The 12,417-nt window shown below is 46.1% G+C and overlaps 1 pseudogene; it reads left to right on the top strand.

The window, feature by feature from the left end:
• The first annotated feature begins 1 nt into the window (after position 1).
• On the top strand, positions 2-1,363 carry LOC120840807 (annotated as a pseudogene).
• Positions 1,364-12,417: the final 11,054 nt, after the last annotated feature.

Genomic DNA, 12,417 nt, shown 5'->3' with positions numbered 1-12,417 from the left:
CATGCAACACTGTGCACGTTGCATTATAATATAGCCCCCCGACACGTATCCGCTACGCCAACGGCGAAAATAGTCAACGCGTGTTCCAGTATTAATTGCGAAAGTTGTGCAATTATAATGCAGTGCAATAAGGTAGTGTATGTAAGTGTCAGACAACGCTTTCCGGAGTAAGGGGTGAAAAGAAGCGGTGAAAGGCGGCGAAAAATAAGATTACGAGGCATCCGCCAAGGTGCTGGGGGGGGGGGGGGGGGGGGGTTAGATACGAAACAACAAAACCGATATATAAAAAGTGGTTAGTTACCCCCACGTTACTAGATCGGCTCAGTTGACAAGCTCCGATTAGCCGCACTTCGGAAAGCCGGCCCCCTCCGTTCACGCGAGCGTGGTGGCGCTGTCGTCGCAGCCTGCTCGGTCCGCAAGGCCGGCCAAGTTCTGGGCAAGCTCGGCGGGACGCTGGCTTTTCATTGCGAAATCAGGGGTCATGGGCACGTCGGCAGCCCCTGCGCACATCATTTTAGGAAATGAACTCTGCAAGTAGATTCTGTTGCAGCCACATGATTGTTAATATTGCCGCGCGCCAAGTAGGCAGCGCGGCCGTGGCCTAACGGTAAATCTGGGAGGGAGGGTGAGACCGGGAACTCCTGTTCGCGTGTTTTGAAGTTTTATAAGGAAATAGCGGCAGCGATTGAGTTTTGCAAAGCAAGGTTCTCGGAGGAGTACTTGAAGAAGGTTAATAGGAAGACCTTGTACTGGGACACTCTAGACTTGCTTACGCCGCCGCCGTTATATCGCGTGGTGGATGGAAGGAATGTCGAGTCGGATGTTTTTCAACGGCTGCGGAGATAACCCGTCAAAACAAGTACCAAAAACTTCTTTTCGCGCTTTCATTTTGAAGTGTTGCCTGTCAAGACCTGGCGGGTCAAGAAGGGGTTTTATGAACCATGGTCTACAAATTGTGTATTGTATCCAACGCCGGAAACTTTACAACGTGTGTTTTTGTATTGCACCAATGCGGAACTTTTTTGGGCACAATTCCGAGCGGTCTTGAGGTTCGACTTGTATGTGGGATGGAAACGGGCAAAATTTTTGAAGTTCGGAGAGGGGCCAGAGAGCACGGCGTGGGAAGTACTAGCCCTCCTTGGCCTCCATGCAATATGGAGAGCGAGGACGGACCACTTAGAAGTAGCGGAGAGAGAAAAGCCCGCCTGGCAGCATTTCGTCGACGGGTTTAAGTACGTCTGCTCTTTGACTGAAGTAACGGAGCAACCTGGTTTAGAGTGCTGGTCGCAATTGAATGCAAGATTGCAAAATCGAGAACTCACTTCGAGAGGTGAAGATTGAAGCGCCATGACCCTCGGCGGGCGGCAGCCGCTTTTTTTTATTGTGGAACATGTGCCCTTTACCTCACTGAGGACATAAACCTATCGGGGATTGTGAGGAAGCGATAGCTCAGAGTGCTAGCCTTGTCGGATCCGAAGCCGGGAGTGCGTGCCGTTGTCCGAGCGACACTGTAACCACGCAAGACATGTTTCTCTGGTTGGAAAAAAAGCCTGTCATCCTTTTAATCATGTATATATAAAACTTAAATAAACTAAAAAAAAAAGGCCGTGGCCTAACGGTTATCGCGCTTGCCTCCCACGCGGAGAGCCAGGGCTCGATTCCCGGGAGTTACGCGTCCTTTTGTTTATTCTTGCAGTGTAATGTTCTGGTAAATTTGAGAACTCTGTTGCCTGTTTGAGGGGCGAATGTTCTAGTCGCCGAACCTTCCAGGTCGATTGTTCCAGAGGCCAACGCGTGTGCATAAAGGGGTATTCACACGAGGGAGAACTCCCGGGGATTTCTCCCCGGCACGCCGTCACGAGATGAAAACGCGAGGCTTTTGCACATCGCAAAGCCTGACGTTTTCGCCGTGGGATGCGCGTGCCGGGGAGAAATCCCCGGGATTTCTCCCTCGTGTGAATACTCCTTAAGGGGCTCCGCGTGGCGATCTGCAGTCAGTCTCGCCCCAGCGCTCGAACATGCTGTTACGCCGACTTCGACGCCCGCGACGCTTTGTTCTCATCTTCTGTTTTTCCTTTTTTTTTTTGGGCACATGTTCGCCTCATTAAACGTTTAGTTTCTTCAGTTATTCTTCGCCTCAGCTTTTGTCATTCGTGACAATATGCACTCTTATGGTTTCTACAATTTTTAGACGGTATAATGCAATGAATAGGAGCGTAGGTGCCTATAGCTTTGGGTTGCTTCCAAGTACTATTTTCTGATCGTGTTATATTCAAGTAAAAGAGGATTCATGTCATAGTTGATATCTCATATTCGTCTATGACCAGCATCCACAAGCACGGGCTCGCATCCGCTGTCAGCGCCGTATCCACTATCCAGTTTTCGATAAACACTCCCACATATATTTGTCACAGGAAAACTAACAAAATATGTTTTCTACCTTTTATTTGTTGCCGCAACAAATGTTTGACAAGGATAACATTGTAGAAGAACACTGTGAAATGTTTATTTTTCCATGAAAAAATGAAAGTCGTTTACAACCCCCTGTAACACCAAATTAGAGCGCAGCTCTTGAGGAGGAGGAGGAAAGGGTATTGGGGGCAACGTATACCCTCCTCTCTCCTCATCCTGCGTGCTACTCCTCCCTCCGAGCGGCGTCGGCGTAACCGTGAGGTCACGTGACTCCCGTGAGGTCACGTGACCCCCGTGAAGTAAGGTGACATCATCGTGATGATGACCATGACAATGAGGATGACGGCATCGTGATGACGTCATCACGATGACGTCACCAGTGATGACGTCATCAGTGACGTAATCGTGATGATGACTAGGATGACGTCATCGTGATGATGGCAATGACCAACGTTATTAGATTACCTCAGTTGTGGAACTCCCGTGGAGGGGGGTACCCCCCTCACTCACTTCAAACCGCCAAGCGTCGTTCGAAGCGCCATCTATATTTTCGTTTCATAACTATGCGTTCCAAAAAGCCCAGTTGAAGCGCCAAATGGCGATCACAACGCCGCCATTTACCCTGCAGCGGTCACTCGAGGAACTGCACCTAACATATATTTTGGCTTCAATCGGCCATTTCGGAGCCGAAACAGATACAGTGGAAAGGGCTACAGGGTTAAAGAAAAAATTATTAACACTGTAAATTGCAAGACGTAAATCACACCGGGATGCCACCCCCGTCTCCCCAGCTGACGCGCCGCGAATTTACCCCGAAGTCAAGATGAGCCTAGGTCGGGACGCGCTACCTGAAATCACCGCTGAGGCATGGTTGTATGAAAACAATATTAATTGTACCGCAAAACCTTGCAAACCAAAGATTTTAGAAAACATCACGCGCCCCTCATTTTGTACTAAACTCCAATAAAACTTACTACAAAAAGTTTTTTTTTTTTTCCGCTGGTTTTTACGTTTCTAGTAACGTTGAAACATACGTATCCTGATTCAGTTACCAAAGCAGCCGTCTGGCGGCGCGTCGAGCGACGCTTGGCGAGTCGTGGTGAGTGAGGGTGGTTCTGTGCACTGATCTCTATGACAATTGCTGGATCGCGCTTCCCCGCTTCGAGCTCATTGCGCGATTGAGGCCACCAGTCGGCCATCTTACCGGTTCCACGGAAGCGTTGTCAAGGCGGCGGTTGTCTCTGTTGTCACGTGTCCTACACACGCTAACCATGGTAACTGTCTAGGCTTGACAGCGCTAGAGCATATCTCGTAAGATGGCCGACGGTGACTTCATTTTCAGTGCGGGGAAGCGCGATCCAGCAATTGTCATAGAGATCAGTGGTACTGTCCGTGAATGCGGCGTCTATGAGCAGTTCCGTAACTGAGCTAATCTAATAACGTTGGCAATGACGACGAGGATGACGTCATTGCGATGACGTCACTGATAACGTCATCAGTGACGTCACGCGTCCGATAATGCACGGCGCGGTTATGCTGACGCCGACGGCGACGCCGCTCAAGCCGGAAACGGGCGCCTAAGAGCTGCGCTGTAAAAATCGCGACCAGTCTGCCAAACACCAAGGCCAAAAATACATGCAGTTATCGATCACAGGAGCCGGGCTTTCTTGTTTGCAACTGCCACCTCCTCCGTCATCTCTAACTTTCGATTAGTGTTTCTCGAGAGGAAGTGCATTCGTGTTACAATAAAAAAGCTGAGTAGTTGGGCAGTAAAATTTTCACATTGGCCTTTGCACCCCTGTCTTCCTATTTCGCATTCTCATGGGCTCAGCGAGTTCGCTAAAAATGTATTCATTTTGACTTGAAACAGATAACAGAAGCGTCATGAAATTAATAAGACAACATTATCGTGAATTTATTAAGCACAACTGCTACGGTAAGAAATAAGTTGTTAACATAAAGCGACTTTAAACTAACGCGCTCAACATGCTTCTTGACTAACGTTAGCAAGCATGTTGCTGTATCAGGCACTGCAGCATGCATATATGCTCACACAAATGAACTCGTTTGACATAGACAACGAGAATGTCTCACAATTTGTACACAGTTGCTGCCAAGCTGTAGCATGCAATGTAGAAATAACGGCTAATATCTACCGAACGTTCACACGGACGACACGAATCCGCGCTGATCAGCTGATCGGAAGTGATGTCTTGAAATTCTTACCCCCTATAGTTATACACGTCTCCGAAATGGCACGCTCACGCAAGGGACCTAGGTTATCACGCACTTAAAGAACGCACGAGGGAAATAATTTTTAGCCGTTTTCACCACCTCAGATGTTCTAGTAGTAGGCCTCGACGTAGCTTTCTTCAAATGACTTCTTCGTATGGCGAAGACGTCTTCATATTGGCATTCTTTCCTAGTGTGGCTTTGGAATGTATGCAGCAGTTTATGCCTGTACTTCTCGCACAAACACAACACACCAGAAAAGGGAAGTTCGCGGTATTTCAGTCCGCAAACGACTAAACCAGAGCGGTCTATGCTCCGGAAACCACGATAGACGCAGCCATTTCTCCGAGGTGCTTGCCTAGGTGCCGAATGTCGAAAACTGCCAAAACTAAGAAGACCCGGCGGGCGTGAATTTACTTCAAAATTCCCATGAAATGCTGACGCAATCCGGACATTATCACGCTGGCAACATTGTTAATAGACTCCGTGAACCTACACAAAAACGATGTGTTTCACGCGTATCCAAGCATACCGAGGCAAACCCGACGAGCGGGTCGGGTGAGCTCCGACACGAGCGCCGCTACGCGGCCAGCCGAGTTCAGCTGTAGCCTCCACCATGGTAAGGAAAAACTTGCGCCACGAGGCACTAGTGGCAGAAAGGCGAACATACGTACGGTCGGAGACTAAAAGTGGTCTCGAAAGACTGCCAGATGGCGCCACCACTGCCGTTAGCGGCAAATAGAGCTGTCTCACTATAGTCGGTTACAAGTCAAGAAGGTAGGAGAAGCTCCTCCCACAAGCGTGATGCGCCCGTTTCAAATCTCTCCGCAGTCGAAAGAAGAGTTCACTGGAAACTCTCCTTGTTCGCTTCAATGGATTCCAACTTGTCTCCGATCCCACTTTTAAGAAAGCGACCTTTGTATTCATTGGAGGGGGAACCGAGCCCCTGAAAGCAGCCTTTCATCGGACGGGGAAGCTAATCCCCGGAAGTCGTATTTGTTTCTATCGGAGGGGGCAAACTTTAATGTCCCTCTTGTGGCTTCCACAATGCTAAGTCAAAGTCGAAAGATAAAGCAATGTACAGAAAGGCAAGACCCCCCTTGCGCGTTGGCCGCGACGTCACGGAAACGATGGGACGCTATTGGATGGGGAGGTGGCGGAGCGATAAATGAGTCCCTTTGAGGGGCATTTGCCGCTACCTTCTTAACCTAGCAACTGCAACTTAACCTAGCAAACGGCCGCTGTGAGCGGCCAGCACGGCACCGGTCTAGCAGACGAGCCGCGCGCGATACACTTCACAACAACCGCTTCACAACAACTGCGCTTCACGTGACATCACCATGCAATCAAACAGAAACAGCACGTTCATTGAAATGTATTTTTTTATTGAACCCCATTCAAATAAGTTGCGGTATTTTAAACACGTATCTACAAACTCCGTTGGCAGTCCACCGCCCTCAAAGGAGAACCAAGAACTGTAGTAGGCAGTAAACACAGTAGTTGTCAAATATGTAAAACGAATTTAATTACTTTAATGTACAAACTAAGAGAAAAGCACTTATCATCGAATTATCTAAATGGCTCTATAAACAACTCCCACAAACTAAACTTCTGAATACCGAAACAAACAAATCAACCCCGAAATAAAGGAAAAGGTTTGCAGGTGAGCTGCATAAGAATAAACGATAAATAAACCATAAACAAACTCGCCAATAGGCAATGCAATTAAGAAAGAAAGAAAACAACTACTGTTTTGAAGTGACTACATCTCTGACTGTAGGTGCTTTATCGGTACTCTATCCTAACATATAAACACGAAGCTGTCAAATTAACTGAAGATTGCTCTGACAGCAACTCACCCAGAGGAGCAAGTCCTTGCAGCAACGGATTCGTAACAAGAACGGTGGGGCAAGCGTTTTTCCACAAACGAATCTTCTGAGAACTTGCAAACACGGTAGCGCCGAAGTGCTCGCTGCACAAACGACGCAGGCGCAGCTTGCTCGTCGGCAAGCCGGGCAGGCTTCCAAAGTCCTGGCGATTTGCATACGCAATCCATTTCGATGCTCTGATGGAAAAATCGAGTTTCGAACGCTGACAAAAAAAAAAATTGATTTAGAGGTTTACCTGTCGTCTGTTGGAAAGCGGAAGAATGAGCAGTCCGAGTTACTTCGCCGCGCTGTAGACTCCGTAATACGCCGTCATGAGGCACGCAAAACACTCGGCAGAATCTCTGTCAAATTAAAGACGTACATCTCTAATTATTATAAGCGCGCAGCAGCGTCGCACCGTACTGCTAATACTGCCGTAAAATCCGCACTTTAGATTTTAGCACGCGCGGAACGGTTTGAAAGCTTGGAGTGACGAGCGAGCGCAAACAAAACAAAAAAAGACAAAAAACGGTCGTTTCCCTTCGCTCTTACTGATTGGTCGGAAGAGCACAGAGTGCTTCGCGCTTCGCTTTCGGTAGCGAAGATCACATACACGTCGCCTGCGCTGAAAATCATAGCGGCGAATATGAGCATAACAGTTTGGTCGGAGTCGGCTGGGTAGACCTATGAATCTGCTCTTTGGGTGGACGTACGAGAGAGAAGCCAGCGACGCGGCGCCCCTATCGGACCAACCGGGAACTCCGGAGCTGCATTCTGCTGACGCGGCAGTGAATGGCAACGCGTCACTTTTTTCTCGGAGCTTGTCAACTTATCCGATCCAGAAACGTTGGTTACCCACCCGTCGTGAAAGGGAGCTTTTACAAACTTAAATAATTATTTGAAAACTTTTCGCTCTTTTTAAATTGTTTGGTTGCCAATGTAGTTTTGATTGTGTTAATAATATATTATGAGTTTAGTTCTGTAATGTACTTTTATTGACACAAGGCCCTCGATCACGTGGTTTGTGATTACGACAGGTTTATTCTAAAGTGGTCAAACTGTGTATGATAAACTATGCTCGGAGCACTCGGCAAGTTTGTTCGGGATCGGTTCTCCGTTACAGACTTTTGAAAAACTGGGGACGGCGGCCGAAATAGCAGACAAACACAAAACATCAAGTTGAGACGTTTTGTGTTTGTCCGCCAGCAATGGTGTGGCTGTAGTCTGGCAGCGCTTGTGAATATTTCAGGGTTGACACTCGAATGAAATAACCTTGTAGGCGTCGGCTTTCACCGGCAACTATAGAGTTCATATATACTAACTCTAGTGGAAAAGGCCCGCCATTTTCCCATGCATTCTGGCTGCCGCAAGCGGCGGAGCATGGAGTCCCACACATGGTACTGCGCCGAGAAAACGGGCGTCATCGCCGTCGGCGGTGATGTCGGGAGGAGATTCGGCTGGGATCCTAGGGAAAAACTGTCGGCGTCATTATGCTTGTGGCCAGACTTATGCACAATGGTTACGTCGAATTCTTGCAGTCGAAGACTCCAGTGAGCGAGGCGTCCTGACGGGTCCTTGAGGTTGGCGAGCTAACAGAGAGCGTGGTGGTCCGTGACAACGCGGAACGGGATCCCGTAAAAGTACGGGCGGAACTTGCTTAACGCCCAGACGACCGCAGACATTCCTTGTCGGTCGTTGAGTAATTTTGAACTGCCTTGGACAGTGCCCGGCTTGCGTAAGCGATCACCCTCTCTGCTCCGTCTTGTCTCTGGACGAGTACCGTGCCGAGTCCGGGGCTGCTGGCCTCAGTGTGAACTTCCGTTTCCGCTGATGGATCGAAGTGTCCGATGATAGGGGGCGACTGGAGGACTGGAGTCTTTCCTTCAGTTCGTTGGATGCTTGTTCTTGCTCCTTCCCCCACCGGAAGTTCACGTTGTTCTTCGTCAGATGCGTGAGCGGTGCAGAGATCTTGGCAAAATCGCGAACGAAACGTCGTAAGGCGCAGCCCAAGAAATCTTCGAACGGCTTTCTTGTCTGATGGCTTCGGAAATTCGGCGACAGCGGATGTCTTTGCAGGGCCATTGCTTACACCCTGAGCACTCACAACATTGCCCAGGAATTTTAACTTGCCGTAAACGAACCGAAATTTTGACGGTTTTAGTTTCAGTCCAGCATTCTGGATAGCCTGTAGCACGGCTCGCAGACGTCTCAGGTGCTCGTCGAAGTCGCTTGCGAATACCACGACGTTGTCGAGGTAGACGAGACAGCTTTGCCGTTTCAAGCCTGAAAGGACGGTGTCCATTAATTACATGCTGGAAGATCGCCGGTGCTGTGCACAGTCCGAACGGCATCACTTTAAATTCGTACAGTCCGTCCGGCGTGGCGAAGGCAGTCTTCTCACGATCCCGTTCGTCGACCCTCGATCTGCCACGCCCACTCTTCAAGTGCATCGACGAAAAACAACAGGTGTGGCGCAGCCGGTCCAGATCTATTTTTTGTGTTCTTTTCTTGCTTCTAAGCAATATTCCTCATGGGAGGATAAGGCAAACATAAACGTTGAAATAAAGAACAAAAAGTTTACGGCTGTCGGCGCGTTTGTTCCGTGGTGGCGAAATCTGGAGGCACGAAGAGGCGAAGCCGCGACGAGCGCGACACTCGGCGCCGGTCGCCGGAACGCCAATCTAACGCAGCTTGAAGTAACTTTGTGTGTCTGTATGTGTGTGTGTGTGCGCGTGTGACATTCAAGAGATTCAATGTTTTTATTCAGACAACTACATCAAACAGTTTTCTAGAGAGCCGTCGCAAAAGGCAATTAAAAATGCCTGACGAGGTGTTGACCCCCCTCCCCTCCCCCCCCCCCCCCCCCCCCCGCACATCGCTCAGCGTGGAACACACGAAGGCAAAGAAAGGAAAATTTGCAAAATGTAAACAACAATATGAAAAGCATTAACATAATAATGCACACGGGATAGCACTGGATAAAGGTCAAGAAAATAACAAAATGACATGCCATGATAAAAAAAGCATAAAGCATGACACAGCACATATCATAGCACTCCAAAAAGAAAAAAAAAGAAAAAAAAATTTACAAAGCAGTCACTCTTGATATAACGGAAAGTACATATTCATGTTCCTTTTTAAAGCCCTAATTGATACACTGTCTTCGGTTATAGCCATCAGATCAGGATGGTCATATAGAAGAATGGGTATTTGTTTAGATAGTTTCTGGTTTCCGTAGTCTGTGCGTACTTTTTCTCTTGTGTAGTTTGTGGATCTAAGGTTGTAAGTATGTTCTCCCCAAAGATACTGTTGAAAGAAACCTGTTGGCTCGGACTTTATTTGATTATAGATGATTAAAGATAATTTATTTTTTATGACATTTTGCAGTTTCAATAACTGGTTCTTTCTGAAAAGCCGAGCAGTATGACTCCTGTACGGTGCATTTTCTATTAAACGTGAGACTTGCTTTTACAGTGTGTATAGGCTGTCTATATTTGTTTTTGTTTTGTCCCCCCTACAAGTAGGCAGTAGTTAAAACGCAAATGAACCAAAGCGTAGTATAACTCTTTATTTGACGTGTCAGTAAATGTCTAACTCTACAGATCAGTCCAATGGAGTGCGAGATCTCGGTTCTTAGTTTGTCTACATGAAAAGACCAGCTTAAGTTTTCGTGAAACAAAACGCCAAGGAATTTGTGAGGGAACCCGTTCAATAATACCGCCGTGATATTGTATGAGGATTTCTTGCTCGACACACTTATTGCGAGGTTTAAAAACAATATACTTAGTTTTTTTTAGTATTTAATTCTAGCTTATTTGCTATGAGCCATAATGAGGCATTTCTGAGCCACGTATTGGTATGGTGCTCAATTTCTTGTAAGTTTTTCCCAGAAAAAATATATTAGTGTCGTCAGCGTAAAGATTTATATCTCCAGAGAGCGGTACGTTACGTATGTCGTTGATATACACTAAAAATAACAGCCGGTCAAGGATAAAGCCCTGCGGAATACCGTGCTTTATTTTACCCATATTTGACTTCGCGTTAATGACGTCTGTATATTGCAGGCGGATTTTTTCAGACGCTCACCAGTCACATAGCTGTGTTTGGAGATTTATGTTTGTCCTTTGTCCCTCTTGTTCCCCTTCTCCAGGGATTATTTTCGTCATTCTTGTCCAGCTCGCTTGCACCTTTGCATTTAATTGCATTATAATTATAACCTTCAATTTGCAAGGTTTCACCCTTGTTGGTGTTAGAATGGTGGTAGCTGATAAAACCCGTTTGCTTTACTGACGTCTAACCCCTGGTTAGCTCAGTTGTAGAGCGATCCACCTGTAATGGAGAGGTCCCCGGTTCGATACCCGGGCCAGGCGGATTTTTTTCAGACGCTCACCAGTCACCTAGCTGTGTTTGGAGATTTATGTTTGTCCCTTGTCCCTCTTGTTCCCCTTCTCCACTGATCATTTTCGTCATTCTTGTCCAGCTCGCTTGCACCTTTGCATTTAATTGCATTATAATAGATAAGTAACTATTTATTAGGCTAAGCGAATTCCCTCTAATCCCACATCTATGAAGTTTTCCCAATAGATTATCGTGCTTGATTGAATCGAACACTTTTTTTTAATCAATGAATACGCCTACTGTATACAGTTGGTGTTCAAGATTAGCAATTATTTTATGTTTTATGCTTAACAATGCCATTTCCGCCGACTTTTGCTTCTAAAAACCGTACTGTTGGTCTGATATAAGATCCGTCTTTTTAAAGTAGTTCAAAAATTGTTCATTGATAACTTGTTCTATACTTTTTGAAAAAAAAAAAAAAAAAACTGGTAGAAGAGAAATTGATCTATAATCGTTTAAATAATTTTTATCCCCTCCTTTATGTATTACTGCTACCCTAGCAATCTTTAATTTACTTGGGAATGCACCTGTGCCCAAGACTGGGTTACATATATGTGATAGTGGTTGGCTAATCAAGTTGGCAACTTGTTTTATAGGTCTATCTTTTACGCCATCTTCACCGTAAGCACTATCATTCTCTAGTGTTTGTATTAAGTTGTTTATTTCTAATTCCGTAGTTGGAAACATAAAAATCAAATTTTCTGCGCTAGATGTGGTATAACGTTCGTAATCAGTAATGTTTGAAGCATTTCTACTCGATGCACATTTCTGTGTATTTCTAGAAACAGCAAGTCGCACTTTTTTTTTTGTCTTTTTTTGTTTTAATCGTCACTCGACGGGACTTTGATTCCTCACCTCTGCAACTCAGTCGTTCGAGCAACTCGTTTGGGCGTGCGGTTGAATGATTGATTAGAGTTTTATGGCGAAAGAGCAACTAGGCCAAATTGCGCCTGGTGCATAAACTATTACAGGAAAAAAGGTTAAGGAAAAGACAGAGCTATATAGTAGCTGGTGATGCAATAAAAGTATGAACATGAATCGTGTAAAAAATATAAACATGAATGTCAGGTAAGTACAGAAGTTATATTCAATAAGCAATTATCTAAAAAAAAAAAAAACATTGTGTAGATAGCTTAAGAAATTCCAAAAGTTTACTGAAAGGTACAAGAGGTTCATCGCCTAGCAAAAATGTTGGATGAAATGAAAGATGGGATCCAGGAATGCTAGCAAAACATGCTCGTCGTTTTTGAGTCAAGTAACTATACAGTGCCACAGAATATGCAGGACAGTCAATTGTTTTGCCACAATGCTCACAACGCGGGGTATCGTCATTACAAATTAAATATAGATGTGTTAAACGTGTGCCTAATACGCAGGCGGCACATCAAGACCCTGTGGAAACGGTTCCTCTAATGGGAGCTCTCCCATAATCTTAAACAAGATTTGATTTTATGTAGTGCATTGTCTGTTTTTTGATTCCATTCTAACTGCCAAAGTTCATAAATTG

Source organism: Ixodes scapularis, unplaced genomic scaffold (assembly GCF_016920785.2).
Source record: "Ixodes scapularis isolate PalLabHiFi unplaced genomic scaffold, ASM1692078v2 PGA_scaffold6__148_contigs__length_123643588, whole genome shotgun sequence".
Taxonomy (NCBI): domain Eukaryota; kingdom Metazoa; phylum Arthropoda; class Arachnida; order Ixodida; family Ixodidae; genus Ixodes; species Ixodes scapularis.
This window is presented reverse-complemented; position numbering and strand designations above follow the sequence as displayed.